Below are 16191 nucleotides of genomic sequence, written 5' to 3'. Positions count from 1 at the left end.
TATGCACTAAGAATTTCGATCTTATATATAATATTTTATCGTTTCTAATGAAATGCTCCCCCTTGATCAGAGCTTCAAAGTATTTTCCAGTCAGCCCCAATTCATCAAGGTGACTTGTTCAGGTACAGACGTTCCCTTTGTCCATGTGTGCTCTTTGGCAGAAATGTCTCGTACTAAAAGTGCACTTCTGGCCAGTAGTGCGAGTTTCACCGAGACATGTGCCAGAGTTGAGCATGACTTTGTCTCTCAGTTCCTCCAAGGTAATGGGTAGACACAGTGGCAGTCTTCGCTGCCCTGGGTGAAATAAGATGATAATAAGAGAAAGGAAAGCTATTACTGTCGCTTGGCTTTCATTATGCAAATGATATTAAAACAGGCCGCATGGATGGCCCCTGGCTACAGGCTAATCTCCATGCAGTGATTACAATGTGTCAAACTTAGTCATTTTGATTATGACATGTTAATTACATGCCATGTTTTCACCTGCACAGCTGATAGGTGCGCTCTAAAACAAAAAGACACAAGTTGAGACAAATATTGTTTTTGGACGTTAAAAGGCAAGTGATCGTTAATTTATCAATTAGCCAGGAGACCTTAACGATCCGTCTCGTGCTTCGCTAAATCGATGTTTCCAGGGACAAGATGACGAATACTTTAAGAAATAACTCTTTCTGAACCATAAAAATGATTGGAAACAATTAGAAGTTTTTTCTTGTGGTGTACATTTGGGTTGCATTTTAGCTTTTAAGAAAAGTGGCAAATGGAAAGGAAATGGTCTGTTGCTCCCGTACCTTTGCCTCCCATTTCAGAGGCTTTTTTTCCTTTCCATAAGTTCTATGTATCCAACATTAACAGTGGTATTCAAGTACACAAAATAGTGTTTTATTGGCTGTGGCTTAATTGACATTCTTCTGAGCGTAACTACACCTGTCCTATTAGCCTTAATGTGACTTTACCTATTATTATATTATTAAAAGATTTCACGTATACATATGTCCTCCTAGTGAACACCAAACTTCAGCCGAGAGTGATGGGGCAGGGGCTGCTTTTTATTCCTTCTATTAGCAGCTGTAGAGACCCATTGTGTTTATGCATCTCTAGACTGAGATGCCAATTCTAATGGAGGCCTCTCTGATTTGAATGAAGTGGTTAGGGCTATCTGAGTGTTCTTTAGCATGAGGCACGGACAGCCTGACCCATCTACTCCGTTGATTGTTTATGTGCTTTATGCCACAAATCCTCAGGGATTCATAAATATTGATTGGAGACATAAAATGGATGGAATCCTTCTAGCAGGTCCAGGCTCTGGGAATACACTCCATTTTTCTACACACAATGGGACCTGTGCTTCAAAAGTTGTTTTTGATGGTGATTTTTTTGCCCTTTGAAATATATATATTTTCTATTTGTTGCTTTTTATACCTCTGCCATTGTCAGGAATTGCACAGGGAAGCAGATTGACTGTGTATGTTTAGCTAAGAAGAGCTTTTATTTTCTGTTCGCCGTGTCTGCCAGAGCCGTGCCCCCGTGGTACATTTCAACTGCTGATAAAATATTTTTATACTTAATTGGGAATAAGTATAATAATTATAAATTTTTCATCATGATGCAGATCATGTATGTTAGTGGATGTAATATTCTATATTAATATGCATTGCTCTGTGTCTGACTTCAGACAAAAAGAATCAAAGAAATTAACGAGTGAATGAACAAAAAAATAAAAATGAATGAATAAAATAAAAATGTATTATAAATAAATATATAAAATGAAACGACTTCATTATACAAGAGGTAAAAAAAATTTTTGATATTTTTTTATATATTTATAGCAGGAAGTCCCGTCACCCTGGTAATAAAATACGACACCTAGTCGTGGTTTCAGCCTGTATTTCTAAAGCTGCACATCGTACATTAAAAACCACAAAAAATACTCATGTGGTTGGAGCTTCAGTCCTTCTGTAGTGAGGTGAGAGGCTGCGTTAACGAGGCAGTCATTTAAAAACGAAAAACAAAAAACAAAAAAACCCCCCAAATAAATAAATAATTATATTGCACTGTTTTAGGAAATTGCATATTTCTAAATGACAGACGGTTTTAAATTACAACCATTCTGTTTCTCTCTCTCTCTCTCTCTCTCTCTCTCTCTCTCTCTCTCTCTCTTTCATGAGCTGAACATTAGGGTTAAACTGGTTTAGTCATCATTGTTACTGCTACAATTCCAAATCAATGGAAATCAATGAGCATTAATAAAGTATATTGATGGACTGGTTGCATGTCAATAACAATAAACACGAAGACCAGTGTCGGTTTAAGTTTGTTAGTCAATAATTCCTAGCTACATTTATATCACGGCTTGTAAAATATTATTATTATTGAAATGATTGTAATATCTATATGTCGTTCTCAATATAAAAACATACCTACGTGTCCCTTAGTTTCAGACGTTCAAAACCTTCAGCAGAAATATATAAAAATAAAGCTGTAGGGTAAAAAAATGCTTTGGTGGTGCTAATTAATGTCTAGTATGCGACATTATTTCTTGAGCACATAAACAATTGAGTGGTTTGCATTAAAGGAATGAATAAACAAATATTTTTTCATCAAGATCCACATTTTTAATACTACTTTTTTTTTCTCTATTTTTTTCCCCCCTAATTGTATGTGTGTCCTGCCAACGATCTGTCAACTTTAGTTTAAAATGACAAGCCTGGCTAAATAAACTCCATTCATAAGCAAAGCCTGCAATTTGCCCCCCAAGGAAAGCGGTATGGACAAAAAAAAAAAAAATCGAGCAGCAACAACAACTTATTCAGTACCTGTCACCTTGTGTTAATAAATAAGAATATATTTTTCCGAGCGATGGCGTTGTCTGGCCGAGCGGCTCGGGGTGAGGTGAGGTGCGTGCTCTCTAGATTAAACATCTTGTCTGGTCAGGCAGCCTCCTAATAAATAGCAATCGGGATTCACTGTGTTTTAATGAACAAGACACTGCTTTTTACGGGGCGCAATTTATTGGGCCAATTCACTGTGTCCATCAGAGCGGCTGCCCTCCTGCCCCGGTTGCTGCCTTACCTCATCAGGAAGAAGGTGCGTGAAATTGGGCAAGTGGCTGAGAAAAGGCCGAGGGCCTCTGACTCAATTTACCCGCTGACATCTCTGATCTTGCTCCCTGAATCAGTAAGCAATTCTGGCAATGAGATGCATGGAAATTAATTACTCCATTTTGTGCCCACCCCATACACACACACACACACACACACAGACATGAACACACACATTCACACATATGCAACGTGTCAGTTTGCCCCTCTGGGGTGCTGGATTGGTTTACATACGCTTAATAACAGGGCAGGGTGTCGCTGGATGTGAACACACACACATGCAGACGATGCTTGAGCGAATGTGACATCCCGGCCCACCCACTTCCACTTCCCACAGAGCCTGGGTCACACACTCACAGAGGGATGACAGACAGAAGAGTCTGGCGCGCTCCATCCTCTCTGAGCGCTAGCAATATAATACAATTAACCGTCTGTGGAAATGATTTAGATTTGGCAAAAATCTATGTATTTCGGGTGCCGTCACATTTGGTTCGTCCGAATAAGTCGAAATCTATCGATCTGAATCTCCACCAATCTGTGCGTCTAAATTCTAGCACAGTTTTATTGCCATCTAAAATATACCTGAATCTGAATCGACTCAGTGACAGGAAGTGAAGCGAGCATGTCCAAACAACTTCTGGGTTTGTTCCCATCCCTTTTTTTTTTAACCCACAAGGTGCAAACAGAACCAAAGGAAAGAGCTGTAGCATTAGAGCACTGTTCTCTGTGTGTGTGTGTGTGTGTGTGTGTGTGTGTGTGTGTGTGTGTGTGTGTGTGTGTGTGTATATATATATAAAACAACAATCAAAAATAGAAAATTAACACTTGATATAGAAAACAAACCTTTTAAAAATAGATATTTTAAAATTTATTATATATATTATTATTCATATGGTTTGATTAACCTTTTTCCATCACATTATTTAAATATGCTTTTAGCCTTAAATGCAAGTGAGCCATTTTTTTTTTTTTTTTGGTATTAAAATTGATATTTATTAAATATTGAATCATGAATTGTATATTACGGTTTGATCATCTTATGTAGAAAAGTTTAAAAGCAATGTTTTTTAAAAGTATGTTTTTAGCACCTGAGCCATTTTTTTTAAAATGTATTTATTTATTTATTTATTTGCATTTTGGTTAATTAAAATGTAAAATTAAACCAAACTAAATGAACCAAATGTATAAATTATGCAACATTTGATTAGGCAATGTGAATAGTTAAACCCCTGGAGGAAATAATGCTATAAATTGCTATAAAGTTTCCCTGAAAATTACATTTTAAAGTCTTACACTTTTAATTATGTTAATGTGAAGTCAAGTGTGTATTTTTTTGTTGTTGTATCTTTATATATATATATACATATATAATGTTGCGTACAGGATGATGGAACAACGCCAGCACAGAACTATATTCTAGATTACAAAGGAGAAACCATATCTGGACAAGAAAATGGACAAGAGCTAGAAGCTTGCATTTTGAAAATGCTAATAGCTAATGCGCACTCAGGTAGCCGCTAATAAACTACTGTAGATTTTTTTTTGCCTGAAAAACACGAGTAGCGTCACTTTCTGTAGTTTTGATTTACGAACCTCAAGTTCTCAAAAAAGTTAAAATAATAGTGTACCATAAGAACTATGATTTTGTTCTTTGGGATTAGCCTTGGTAGATAAACAGAATAGATTATTCTTTTGTCATATCATAATTAGCATATCATTTTATTTATTCATGTAGATATAAGATATTGTAGAGAAATGTTTTTTTTTTATCTCAATGCTGATTGATTGGGGGTTGGACATTTTGCATAACTTACACTTACACATTTTTTTTATGTTTTTGCATTAAATGATATATAGTATATACGTGACTATGTTAAATAGTAAATATTATGTTATTTGCAACGGTCAAATTTAACACCGTTCTGCTTTGACATATTTACTTTGCTTTTTATAGACATAGTGAAAAAAACAATCTGCATGTTTGTTAGTTAGCCGTTCTGAAGGTTTGTATACAAACAAATGTAATTCTCTACTTGCTGTACTTCATGGTACTTCTATTCTACACATCAAATTCCTAATAGAAATGAATCTCCTCACACTGTCCTTCACCTGGACTTTTCTAAGACCCGAGGTCACATGACCAACCGTCATGTACACATGTGCTCTCATTTTCTTTGTCACACACTCCATTTAATTATTAACTTCCTCATTCCATTTAGGATCCCAAGGCTAAAAAACACTTTCATGTGATAAAATGATAAAAAGACAGCACTGTTTATTATTAGTGTTTTCCTATGAATTGTGTTTGCAATGCTTTTAGCGTAGCTTTGTGCAGTTTAGCGCTGTTAGTGCGTACGGCGAATTTACCTCCTAATGCCCTCAAGGATGCTTACAGGCAACCTGAGAGAGTTCATTGTTACTTATTCATCGGCCAGACATCAGGTCAGCTCTGTGTTCACATTACACACCGACACTCGATTTGAGTCCGCGGTAAACACTGGCTTCATCTGTCATCACCTCACAGAATCTCTCGCCTTGGCACGCAGGAGTGCCACCTTTTCATGCGCCGGCGTCCGAGACCTGCCAAGCAAACACAAGTACCGTTAAGCTTGTTGTCAGAGAGTGCCCTGATACCTGATCCCCACAGAGCTCTTATCGCTTGGCATTCAATCTACTGCATGCTGTATCTGAAGCATCTTCTACACTGTGCTACAAATTCGAACCATCAAATCCTGCCTGTCAGGATTGCTGCCATTGTAACCCGTCATTCATCTATGACACGTTTGATGGAGCCAGGTCCAGTTTCGACCTCTGGAGCATCAGGTTTTAGCGTGGCATGTGAGAACAGGGGCGATAAGGAGACGGAGAAAAGGAACGGCGCATTTTTACGGTGTAGCTGGAGTGTAATTACAGCGGTGCCTTTCTCTAAATATCGCTTTCTCCGCTCATGAATTAGGCATCGACTTCAACTCTGAAAGAACCGAGCCAGGGGTCAGTGATGCAACAGGAGGCTTGATTCAGTGTTCGGGATAATCTTTAGGGGCAAAAGTCAGACTGAGATAATGAATAATCAGGTGGACACTTGACAACATTAAATATATAAAATTATCTAAAATGTGAGTGTGTGTGTGTGTGTGTGTGTGTGTGTGTGTGTGTGTGTGTGTGTGTGTGTGGGCAGGGCCGACCTGTCCTATAGGAATAAAGAGAGTAGAAATATAAATGAAAAGCATGCTATTATTGGATAAGGATTATATCTCAGTAAGACCATGGCCTGAAACATGACCAGAGAAACAAATAAAAGAATGAATAAGAATAAAATAAGATTTAATGCACATTTTGTTTCCTGAAAAAAGTCACTTATTTAATAATGTGGAACATCTACATCAATGCTTGCTTCCTTCTCTATTCCAACAGACATAAATCTCAGTGGTCTCACTTGATCTCTTCAGGTTAATAAGCCAAAAAAGCAGCTTGTCATGGTACAGAGAAGGAAAAGAGATTTCTGAGCTGTTCCTTGGATCATTGACCTGACCCAAACCTAACTTATCTTATCTTACCTGACCTTACATTACATTACCTTACTTTACCTTAAACTACTTTACTTTACTTTACTTTACTTTACTTTACTTTACTTTACTTTACTTTACTTTACTTTACCTTACATTACCTTACTTTACCTTAAATGACTTTACTTTACTTTACTTTACTTTACTTTACTTTACTTTACCTTACCTTACCTTACCTTACTTTACTTTACCTTACTTTACTTTACCTTACATTACTTTACATTATCTTACTTTACTTTACATTATTTTACTTTACTTTACTTTACTTAACTTTACATTACCGTACATTACTTTACTTTACTTTACTTTACATTACATTACATTACTTTACTTTACTTTACTTTACTTTACTTTGCTTTACCTTACCTTACTTTACCTTACATTACCTTACTTTACTTTACTTTACTTTACTGTACTTTACTTTACCTTACCTTACTGTACTTTACTTTACATTACCGTACATTACTTTACATTACTTTACTTTACTTTACTTTACTTTACATTACCTTACCTTACCTTACCGTACTTTACTTTACTTTACATTACCTTACTTTACTTTATCTATAGTGTAGTACTGCTCAGTTTCATTTTTAAACGAATGATCACATTTTCTAAGCACTGAGTTTCCCTGAGCAAATTAACTAATCATACTGTGTTAGATAAATTTGTGTCCAGTTTGGTTAACTCAGTAACAGTTGCTGATATTAATACACTTTAAAACTTTCAGTGTAAAGAATTTGAGTGAATGTACTCTGTTACTTTACTATATTTTAATTGATAAGCATTAAAAATTACATTTTGCACCTCTGAGCAACGTTTTATCACCGCTGGCCACATGTTCAGTACAAAGGGCTGGAATAAATTCCAAACACTTTGAGAACCAGCTTTTGTTGAAGTTGAAGAAAACCATCGTTCCTCTCTGAGACTGAGAGCTGCATGAAATCACAGCTCTGAATATTTGGTTTGGTTTTATCTGCAATAATTTACACTCATTTTATTTCTACATTGAACACTAATGGTTTCAATCCGACACGTTAAAGAGGCTGTTGTGTGGATCTTAATGTTGTTAATGCAGTGTCTATGTTATTTATATTTTAGGATATAAAACTTCACAAATCAAATGTTGTTAGCTTTTCAGTAACGCGTGTCTTGGTGTTGCACCAACGTTGATACGAGTCAAAAATTCAAATATTGTTCAAACTAGATACTCGAAGACTTTTACTCAACTCAAATTATAATTGATGACTTTTTAACTTTTAATGGAGTAAGTTTTGTAAAAGGGCATCTATACTTTTACTTAAGAAGGATTTTCAGTTACTCTTCACACCTTTGTTTGTTAGTAGCGTCACTGTGTCCCAGCTCAACTAGCTGAAGAAATGATATTAAAAATCAATGCAAGGATGTTTTTTTTTTTGGATCTTTGGCTAGCCGTCATGCTAACACTGCAGAGTAATTCCTTTTAAATTAGCAATCCATTAGCCAGATAATGTTTGCTTTGCTCACTGCAAGAGAATGCATCTTGAGTAAAAACAAATGTACTTGATTATGATAAGATTATAACATAATTGTGTATTTTTTTTTTTTTACATTTTTTTAATAGATTTTAGAAACGTATATAATTCTACAGTGCTAGTGTAATATCCAGGCTAAAGTTAATGAAAAATCATCAGTAGTACGATGTTTGTGTATAGAAATAGGCTTTTGTTAATACATTTCTCATATCACAAATCAAAATTCAGGCTTTGGACCTACAAGAACATCCAGTGCAAATCTGACAGGATTCACCTGCGTGTGTGTGTGTGTGTGTGTGTGTGTGTGTGTGTGTGTGTGTGTGTGTGTGTGTGTGGAATGTTCTGGTGAGATTCCCCTGGCTAGCTTGAGCTCTGCTCACATTGCAACGCTGTAACGTGAAGCAATTAACCTAACAGCGAGTTCCCCCTACCTACTCCCCCTCCACCAGCAGGGGACCTGGGGTTAATTGGCAGCTTGGCTTGGACAATTTGCTGGGAATCTGAGGCCGGGTGTAAAGGGCGACGCTCTGCTTTGTAGGAATCCGTAAGGCACATGTACATCACACGCGTCCCCCTGGAACGATGGTTTCATAGATGACGAGCCCTGCCAAGCAACAACTTACCTCATATGATTTCATTTCAAACACATGGAACAAGGACAGGCTCTTGTTTCCAGTCGGACACGGAAATTAGGGACACATTAAAACTGGAATATTTGTATTGGTTATAAAAAGTAATTAAATGTTCTGTTTTTACACTGAAATCTGTTTAAAGAACATCTCATAAAGATCACATCATTTAGGGTTCATTTCAAGTTTTTTACTTTCTGTAAAGGTCTAATGGGAGTTCAATTATTTTAAATTGGGAAACACTCTGTTTTTGGGAAGTGTTTAAGTTCATTTTATACGTAGAATTACACATTTTCATATGTGTAGCTCATATTTCTGTTAGTGTGCATCTTCCCCTTTAATTTTCATGACCTGAGTGTTAATTTTAACCTTCTGCCTTTTCACCTCCGCTTCGCTTTTGCATTGATTGTATATGGGAGAGTTTTCTAAAGTTACATTTTTGTTGTAAAAAGAATAAAAAATTCGGTCAATTTTCTGTCCTTGAACTTTACAGAAACAAAAAGGGCAAATTCACACGCTGTAAAAATATCAGTGTCAATCAGATTAAATAAAGAGAAAAACACAACACAGATAATGACTGGTTACACGTACAAACAAAAACGGCAATGGAAGTGAATGCACGTGAATCGATTCATCTCATACGTGCACTTCATGATCGCTGCTCATGTTGGATTGCGTTAGCGAGAACCTTTCGCCTCTTTCTCATCTGTCATCCACTGCACTCGCGGTCACGGCTTATTTACAGCCAGCTAAACACGACTAAGCAGTCTAATTGCCATTAAGTGGATTTCAAAGACTTGTTCTGGGCATCTGGCTGGAAAATTTGTACTAATTTTGTATGGCAGGGCTATGACACGTCTCTCTGACATGTCTCTGACATGTCTCTGACACGTCTCTGACACGTCTCTGACTGTGCTGCTTTACGCCAAAATATTGTTAACCTAAAAAGATGTGCAAAGACTCGCTTAAAAAGTACAAATACAATTGTTTTGATAATCGTGATCCTGACATTTTCTTCTTTTCTGACCTGAATGGAGTTCCCTTCAACTGGAGACCACTAATAGCAGATGAAGATGTTCACCACATGAACAGTCCAATGATCCACGACTGTTGAGAATTAAACTTAAGAACCATGAGGATGCATTTGGACTGTAATTAATATAAGCATTTTTACACTCAAATCTTCACCTTTATCCTTAACTTTTTTATTTGTTAGCTAATTTTTTTTTGTCTGTTTCACTTCTAAAAGTTAAATTCTTTCAGCTTCTGCGAGATAATAGTGCCAGAGAGCATTTGTTTATTTATTTATTTATTTATTTATTTATTTATTTATTTATTTATTTATTTATTTATTTTTACTTATTTATAGATTTTTTATGCATTTGGTATAAAGTCTTATTGTACCACCATCTTGCTTTACCTGGCAGTCAGCCATGGCCTTGTTGACGTCCTTGCAGTATCTTACTGACCTTCTTACACTTTTTACAATGTATGTGTCTAGTGTGCAATCCCACTGTGCTCAATGTGTGAGCACTAGAAGATATGAGAAACACTGTTTTAACACACTCCAAAATCTAGTGGAACATCTTACCAGAAGAGTGGAGGTAATTATAACCACAATTTGGGGACTAAATGTGGAAAGGGAGGTTTAGAAAGAAGCTCATACCAATCTTCTCATTAGGTGTCTTTTATCCATACAGTCTATATCAACTGTTATAACGTAATAATGTAACGGGGCTTTTTACTTGTCACATGTACATTACAGAACAGTGAAATTCTTTCTTTGCATATTCCAGCCATGTTAGAAAACTGATGTCAGATCTCAGGGCAATGATACAGATGGTTAAGGGCCTTGCTCAAGGGCCCAGCAGTGGCAGCCTGGTGATCCTGGGGCATGGGGTAACAAGGCTCCTGAAAGTCTCATCAGAGTGAAATAGACCCTAGATTAATTCTGCCATTATGGATTTATGAAGCACAAATATTTATATTTTATCTGTAAAACTGTTTGTGTTTATTGCATGTTGGTATATTTTTTTAACAACTTTCTTGCGGTATATATTAAAGCCAGAGCCTCAGAGTAACTGAGAAAAAAAAAATCTGAATATCAAATATATTTTTAGTGTAGTGAAGCAGCCACAGGGACTTTAAAGTGAAAAGTACAAAAATGATCCTGTGCTACAGATTCACTCGTAGATACAGTACAATAACAATATAATAACAATTTCGCTCCTATTTAGAGGGCATTTAAACCCCGGTGGAAATGATTGGCGAGCTGTGCAGAAGTGTTTGGATGGGGTTTTCTGAATCACATTTGGATCATATGGAGATTTTCCAGTTAACCTGCCAGATTTCCAAATCCCCTGGTTGCTGGTGTGCAGGGGGGAGAAGAGCGGCAGTGTCTCTGTCTTCATTCAGAGAGAAGCCGCTGGACGCATGGGGTACATCTGAGGGGGTAGAACATGGTTTTGCTTGAGGCAATGCATTTCTCTCTCTCTCTCTCTCTCTCTCTCTCTCCTATTTCTGTACTACCCTGCTGAGTCCCATAATGCAGGGAGTCTGACTACTAAAAGGTTTGAGACTGAAGCGCAGTACAGCGTTCTTGCGCTGTTCTCTCGACAGGGGAGGACCCGAGATGTGTCAGGTGGTACGGTCGGATTGGCGGAGCACTGATTTATGTCTTTAAATGTAGCATTTAGCTCTGGTCAAAGAGCGCATTTTGATCACCGGGTTATGCAGATGTTAAGAAAGTATTCATTTCCCTTTACTTTTTTGGTAGATTTCAGTTACACTTAATTTTTTATTAAGAACAAAATGCAGAAATGGTGGTTTGTTGTGAAATAAATAAACGTATTCACTTCTGTGACGCCAATTTGAAATAAACAATGCTGAGGTTTCACTTTTTTTTAAATAATGCTTTCTATTAATGGTTTATAAAAAAAAATAGAAAGAAAAGAAACTATAGTTAGTGCAGTGTCACTGTGGCTACTCACTCTGTTAACTCCTAATAAAAAAAATTATTATAATTATATATATAGATTAATTAGTAAAAATAAATAATGGTCATTTAAAATAATTTTCAATTTTTTTAATAATACCATGATGTCTAAAAATAAATGACTTTTTTATTTTTATTATTATGAATTTGTTTTATTGTTTTTTCTATTTAAGTTTAAAAAGAATAAAAATACCCAGACTACCTACGAGTCACTCAGACTCACTCCAGCATTGACGTTAAGTTAAATTCAACTTTTAGGTGAGAGTAATGTGTTTGTGCTCCCGATATCGATTTACTACCTGCTTCAGGATTACCCACATGGATGGTGGGCATCCTGCTCCTCCTCCTTCTTCCAGCACTTTTGCCCTGCTCACTGGGCCTCGACCGGTCTGCATCAGCGGCGTAATAAAAGCGCAGGCAGCAGTGTGGGAGTAATTAAGTGACTGATGCACAGAAGAAGGCTTTACAAAGCTGCAGTAAATTGGCCATTTATTAGCAGAGCCACATGGAAGGAGAATTCCAAATAGACAATAGAGCCAATAGTAATTCAATCTGAGCTTGTACTTACAGAAAACAGCGGGATAATGAACTGCTGGATTACACGCAGAGGATCAAGCCAGGGTGGGTTTGAAGGGGAGGGCCGTGAGGAGCATTAATGACACACACACACACACACACACACACACACACACACACACACACACACACACACACATCCCGATTGTGCTAATATTGTCACTCAAGCTCTGAAAATATGCCTTTGAACATTGCTGAGACTCAATTGTAGGTTGACATGGAAACCCCTCAGGGGACAACATTAAAGGTATAGTTTGTGGTCGGTAGAACGAGAGATAGAGTGGGGAAAAAAGAGCGAATCAAGGGGGAGGAGTACAGAAGTGTGTTGCGAGAGGGAGAGAGAGTAATTTATAGGTGTCTGAGGAATAGAATTTATCATACGATCCGCTCGACGCCGCTGAATTGATATGTAGTTGATTTCAAACAACAGCCATCAGATGCCCACTGGGGACACTTTTAGATTTTACGCTTGGATATATCTGTTTAACTCTCCATTTACCAAAACAGCGGCTTGACTCGGGGCAGGACGGGGGTCCGGGGTGGGGCCGTGAATTTGGGGTACGACCCCCTCCAACAAAAGCGTTAGAAAACCAGCCAGAGGACAGCAGACATATGTCTTTATGGCATGTTAATATATTGCCATGTGTAAAGCCGTTTGTGCGGATATAATCAAGGTGATGTAAGCAGTGTACAATTATAGAGCTGAGGAGGCAAACAGGATGATAATCACACACACACACACACACACACACACACACACACACACACACACACACACACACTGCTTAAATGATTGTCAGTACTGTCAGCTTTATAAGTGTATATTTTACTAATTGTTATTTATAATTATAATCTTTATAATAAGTATTTTGGGGGCATCAAAGGTAAAACATACCGTCTAATTTTTTATGTTATTTTTGGAAAGAAAATTGTATTGCTTTAGATAATTTAAGCTATTTATTGAATCATAATAAATGTCAAATTCATCATCTATCAGGAGTTTCTTTTGCTATTTATTCCATTTATTCTCTGTAAATAATATACAGTAAAATATATGAAAATATAAGATTCCAAATTCTTTCACAAAAATAAATTATTAAATTAAATATAAAAGTGATTTATAGAAAAATATCGCAAGAAACGTGAAATGATGCTTTAACACACATCTTGCCTATAATTTCTATAAATCACTTTTATATTTAATTTAATTATTTTTTGTGAAAGAATACTGTAGGTACTGAACGGATGTGTTATAAGTATAGTTTTATAAAACTAATATAAAAGGTAGAAATTTACAGTGAACGTGACACAAATTCACGACAAACAGATAATATTCCTGATTCATTACACGCTACTGATCCTTTTTCTAACCTTAGTTCCTCCTGTATAGTTTGTTGAGATTAGTTGCACTGTATGATGCTTTTGTGTTGCGCAGCAGCTCATTTAACGTCCTGTCTGTCGTTGCTGACATTTTTCTTGAGATTGACATCTGATTAGTCTGGGCGATTCATCTGGAGTGGCAGCTGTATAACCCGAGCTGTTATACAAATAAATTTATAATGTCTCTCTTTTTTACAAGGTGAAGTGACCCCAGCGCTGGCTATTGATTGGTGGTGACCGCTCAGTGCCCCCCTGGCCTGTGACATCTCAGATCAGAGGGCGGTGGTGGAAATCAGGTTGGTGACATTGTTGGCCTAAAAATCTCTCCAAGCGATTTTTGTTTAGAAGGCCAATGTGAATCTCATCTAGATTGATTGGGCTGTAGACAGGGAGGACACGGCCCCCGCTTCAACAACAATGCATTTCAGATGATGTAATGTGAAAGCTGCCAATACTGTTGATTCAATCTGAAGTGGTTTTTCGGCAGTTAAGGCGAGGAGGAGGGAAGGGGTGGGTGGGTGGGAGTTTTGGGGGTGAGGGCGGTTCGATCTATAAGGCACTTACACTGAGTTATGATTGTTTTGGGCAGATACACTGTAATAATGTCATTGTCAGTCAGAGATTCCAGTTCGAGTTGAATTGTGGTTATGAAATGTAATCGTAAATAAAATCTGGGATAAAAGTTTGGTCCTGGTGTTTACACAAAGTATCAGGAAACACTCATGAAACTTTAAAAATGTAAAAATTAACTACCAAGTCATATCAATGTCTTGATGAGAATAAACCTCTACGCTGATTCCATAAACAATAATTGAGCAATAAATTGAGCAGAAACTCCTGAACTCATGACAATAATTCACTTTGCATGTTCTTGGCTTGGGGAAGGAAACCAGATGACCCAGGTAGAAAATATGAAGCTCCACACAGACAGTATCCTGAGCTCAGGATTGAATCAGGGACCCAGTCACCATAAGTGCTTTTTGAACATCCCTAATTTCTGTTTTAGTAACCTTCACTCTTCTGGGAAGATGTTCCATTAGATTTTGGAGTGTGTTTTGGAGATTTGTGCTCATTCATCTACAAAGAGAAGTCAGATACTGAGGTAAGTGAGGTGAGGAAACCTGGGGTGCAGCTGTTCAGTAGGGTTGAGTTCAGAGCTCTAAAGCAGGAGATCTTTCACATCTTCCAACCCATGGAAAGCAGATCTTCATGAAGGTGGTTTTGTGCACAGGTGCATTGTCATGCTTGTTGTATGTTGGTAACAGCATGGACTGATCCACACATGGTATTTTTGGGTTGCATAACAGAAAAAATAAATAATTACATACATATTAAAATGACATTGACTCTTAAAACCACTTATTTTCTTCCAACATGATTATCAAACAGTTCACAGTAATTAGCTAAGGCTACTAAAAGTCAAAAGGTAAAGGTTCTTTATGTTTGTCACATGTAAATTACAGTACATTATTATATGTTAAAAAGTTGGGGTCAATGCACAGGGTCAACCATGATACAGTGCCCCTGGACCACAGAGGGTTAAGGGCCTTGCTCAAGGGCCCAACTTGGCCGTCCAACTTGGCGATACCGGGGTTTGAACCCCTGACCTTCCGAATAACTGAAAAATAAACAGTGTTCTCACTTCTCCAAGCTCTCTGTATCTCTGCCATACGTTTAACTAACAAACCCTAATCTATTATTAACAATTAGCTTTTAATCCCTGCAAGAAACCAACCACACACAGCGAACGTATAACTGCAATATGCAAAGTGTTGCACTCATTTTTCATAAAGCATTTAGACATTCAGTGGTTTGATGCGTCTTTACATAAAAAAGAGAAAAAAGCACAACACTTGTTTATTATAATCCGGATTTTTACTGTACTTTAAAATCGGTGTATTGCCCACTTAAAAATCAGCATATATCTGATGTTTTTCCGAATATACAATATATTAACAGTGTTATAAATGTAATAATACTTCAGCACCACTTTGAATGCATTAATATGAAAGTGGCATTGTATTGAAATGCAGCTTCATGATTAAAGAATAAACCATTAAAATGAGTGCTGTTATGGGGAATTTAACAGGAAAACTGACCACCAAACTAGGAGGATTTTCCTGTAACAGCATGTTCTCTCTACACTAATGTTTAAAATAATTTTTTGTAAGTATTATGAATGGCAGCTCATATTTCTTCTCGAAAATCCACCATACCAACAATTAGCCACATTTTAAAAAATTTGATTAAGTTGCAGATAAGAACAAGTTGTTAGAGAACGTTTCTTTGGCCAATCAGAATCGAGAATTCAGCAGCAGCTGTGGGCATTAGGGATGTGCATCACCATTATTGAGGGCAATGTGATTTCCATCTCGATGCATATCCAACAATACGATACATTAAAGATACATATGCAGTGCGATCCAATTTCGA

At 37.0% G+C, this 16191-nt stretch overlaps 1 protein-coding gene across 2 annotated transcripts in view; it reads left to right on the top strand.

Moving 5' to 3' along the window:
• skor2 (SKI family transcriptional corepressor 2) overlaps positions 1–16191 on the top strand; it is a 94512-nt gene that overhangs the window by 12054 nt on the left and 66267 nt on the right. Inside the window, exon 2 of one of the 2 annotated variants that reach the window (XM_046860891.1) lies at positions 13958–14054. The exons of the other annotated variant lie outside the window; for it this stretch is intronic. The gene's annotated coding sequence lies outside the window, so the exon portion shown is untranslated. The remainder of the gene's footprint in view (positions 1–13957; positions 14055–16191) is intronic. 2 annotated transcript variants of the gene reach the window in all.

The sequence above is a fragment of the Silurus meridionalis genome, chromosome 11 (assembly GCF_014805685.1).
Source record: "Silurus meridionalis isolate SWU-2019-XX chromosome 11, ASM1480568v1, whole genome shotgun sequence".
In the NCBI taxonomy this organism is placed as follows: Eukaryota; Metazoa; Chordata; class Actinopteri; order Siluriformes; family Siluridae; genus Silurus; species Silurus meridionalis.
The sequence above is the reverse complement of the archived record's forward strand: the minus strand, read 5'-3'. Positions and strand labels throughout refer to the sequence as shown.